The sequence below is a fragment of the Pipra filicauda genome, unplaced genomic scaffold, assembly GCF_003945595.2.
Source record: "Pipra filicauda isolate LSUMZ 115617 unplaced genomic scaffold, ASM394559v2 scaffold613_size218469_pilon, whole genome shotgun sequence".
NCBI lineage: Eukaryota > Metazoa > Chordata > Aves > Passeriformes > Pipridae > Pipra > Pipra filicauda.
This window is the reverse complement of record NW_024104769.1, coordinates 136,796-139,727: the sequence shown is the minus strand read 5'-3', so window position 1 is coordinate 139,727 and position 2,932 is coordinate 136,796. Positions and strand designations below refer to the sequence as shown.

At 51.1% G+C, this 2,932-nt stretch overlaps 1 long non-coding RNA gene across 1 annotated transcript; it reads right to left on the bottom strand.

Annotated features, from left to right (window-relative positions):
* Positions 1-697: 697 nt before the first annotated feature.
* On the bottom strand, positions 698-2,496 carry LOC120324626. The gene is made up of 2 exons (XR_005566084.1): positions 2,363-2,496; positions 698-1,411 (listed from the first exon to the last, which is right to left on the bottom strand). It is a non-coding gene; the product is annotated as an uncharacterized LOC120324626 (long non-coding RNA).
* Positions 2,497-2,932: the final 436 nt, after the last annotated feature.

The window sequence follows — 2,932 nt, the reverse complement described above, 5'->3', positions numbered from 1 at the left end:
ACTGGGGGTCCCCTTCCCAGCAGGACTGGGTGCAGGGTGGTCTTCTTTGAAGCCAAGCTTGGAAGCAGTATTGTCTTTTTGTTCCCATCTCATGGGCTGACGTACCTAAAATACTTTTTTTCTTTTTTTTTAAGTAAAAATACTCCGAAGGGGCGTTACATGAGGTTTTCTCACAGAAGGCAAACCTGCCTCCCCCTGAAAACGCTTGTTTTAAAATTTTCAGTGGCAAATGCAAGCAGTTTTTTGATAAAAGCATTTCTATTCATGAGCAGTAGCTCAGAGAGATTTGCAAGAAATAAATAGGTTTTGGCAGCATAAAAGTCTCTGTTGAACAAGGGGATGGGGAAGGTGTGAAACTTGATTTTGTATAGTTTGCCCATGGAATTTCAGCGAAAGTTCCTCAACAGAAGTGTCAGGGGATATTTTTTCATCAAACTCAAGCTCAAATCTCCTGATTCTGGTGAGAGCTACAACACTCTTACGTTAATAATCATCATCTTGGCTGTTGGAGTGCTTTGCTCCTTGGAGATTTGTCTCCATCTCACCCTGGGACACGTTTGCTGGGTGTGTTGGAGAGCTGGCCTTGAGCTCCCTCCAGATTTTAGCAGGTGAAGGTTGCTGTGCTGTGCCTCTTTGGAAAGTGGATTTCTCACAGACCCCCCCATCCTAGTACAAACTTCCACCTTACTAGCACAGGTTTTTAACAAACTCTTTGTATATCATACAGCAGAGAAAGCAGGGACATGTGTTTGTGGGAAGCAACAGTCCCATTGCTAATGCTCCATCTCCTCCTGCCCCGGGATGAAGGTCACTGGGGCAGGGTGGGTTGTCATCCTCTTTCCTGGTAGAAATGGTCAGTAATTCCTAGGTGAGAGTAAATGAGTGACTAGCATGTCAGGAATTCACCAGGGGCCAGTTGAAACCTCTTCCTTCCAGCATGGCCCCTGCTTACATTGAGTTCTCAGAGCATCTCAGAGACACGTGGGGTGGCCCCCACGCCTCCTGTTTTGGGTGCTCCCATACCAGATTTTTGTGCTGGTGCTGGCTCTGTGCTGCCCTAACTCTCCCAGCTGAAGTCTGGGTCTCCTCTCCTTGCTATTCTGCTGCCACAGGTGGGATAGAGCTGCTGATGTTTTGGAGTGGGAGCCTCTGAGCTGGCCCAGCAGGTCCCCTGCGCTGCCTCCTGCCGTGTTCCCCCGGAGCTGCTCATAGGAAAGCTCAGTTTGCTCAAAGGCTGCATAAAAAAGGGTATTTCCATCTCTGGCAAGGAAGCACTAGGATCCAGGGATGCTTGGAGCTGCCTTACTACCTCCAGCTCTTCCCCCACATCCACGTGGACACAGCTCTGTATGGGAGACGGGAGGAGAGGCACCAGCACCGCTTTCCTTTAAGCAGAGATTTGGCTGTGGCTCTGAAAGCAGAATTAGAGGTAGGGTTTAATCATACAAGCTCTGAAATATGGGAGATTAAATCTTTTTAAGGAGGGCAGCTAAGCACTTTATTTTCTGTGCAGGAATCTTCAGGGGGTCGGAGACCAGAGAACTGGATTTAAAGCTTTTAAATTACTTTTTTCTCCTGTTCTTTTTTTTAAACATTTTTTTTTTTCCCCCACAATACACAGTTGGACAGGAGAGACTTTAAAGTGATGGTTAAAAAAGACAGAGAGAGAGAGAGAGAGAATGGGTGGAATGGGGATGCTTGTTGAAAATAGACATTAATAATGTTGTGTTGTGTTGAGTTGCCCAGCCACATTTAATCCTTAAAGCGCAGGTCTGCTCTGGGAGGTGATTTTTGGGGAAGGAGGGAGACCTTTGAGGCGTTCCATGTAATTTCTTCATGTCATTTGTTGACAAATTTACTCCATGTAGTAACGGCAAAGGCATTTGCAGCCCCATCCCCTCTCCTGCTGCAGGTGGTCGTGGATCCCGGCAGTGCCGGGTGCTGTGGGCCCCCCTCCTCGGGGGCCCAGGGGTGATGTTTGAGCTGAGATTGGCATTCTGTCTGGAGCTGGGGTTTGTTTTTCCCAGCCAGGCGCTGCCTGCCAGCTCCCCAAGCCCTGCTCGGGGGAATTGGTGCTGTTTGGTTGCCTCTCTCCAGCCTGCCCAGGGACGTTCGCTTCTGTTTGTCTTGCGTTTTTCTTAATTTCACGGAGCTGAGGAGATCGATGGGAAGGTAGGCCTGGGATTTAAGGCTGCCTATAGCACGACGCCGTGACTGATGACCCCAGCTCTGCTGCTGCTCTCGGGGGTGGGAGCTTGCAGGGCTGCTGGTGCCAGGGCCAGCTGCAAGCCAAGGACTTGGTGCTGCAGGAGGGGTGATGTCCACAGGAGGGACGTTGTGTCCTTCCCGCATTTGCTCCTACCTGGAGACTGAATGTTATCCGTGAAGGTCACGGTGCCGTGACCACCCTGGAAAAGGATTGCTAAGTCAGTGCTGAAGCCTCTCAAAGGCTGAGTTTTGTCCTGGGAGCCCTTCCTGGAGCTGCAGAGCATGGAGAGCTGGTGGGACCGTGGCCCCCGGTGTCAGCAGAACGGTGCTGGAGTCTCGGTGCCGGCTGTATTGGAGATGCTTGTTGCCATAGAAACACCCTGTGGCACCGTGCTTGCTTGGAAGGAGGTGGCATTGGTATGTTGGCAGGAGCCTGGTGAGGACATGCTGCACTCCACTTTTCCCACCTGGAGCAAGTGCCTTTGGCCACTGGGTGTTGTGGATGGAGGGAAGAAGGGTTGGCGTGGGTGTCTGTACTGGTGGGGCTCCAAAGCCGAGCGCTGGAGATGGTGAAGGTGATGAGGAGATCACTTTGGTGGTGCTCCGTTGTCCTCCTCGGTGCATGCAGCAACAGTGCAGTTTGTTCCCACTCTCTCCGTGCCAAAAGCTGGTCTTCACCCCGGAAAAATGGTTTGTGTAGCCCCAGCTGTCCCCAGGGAGACCC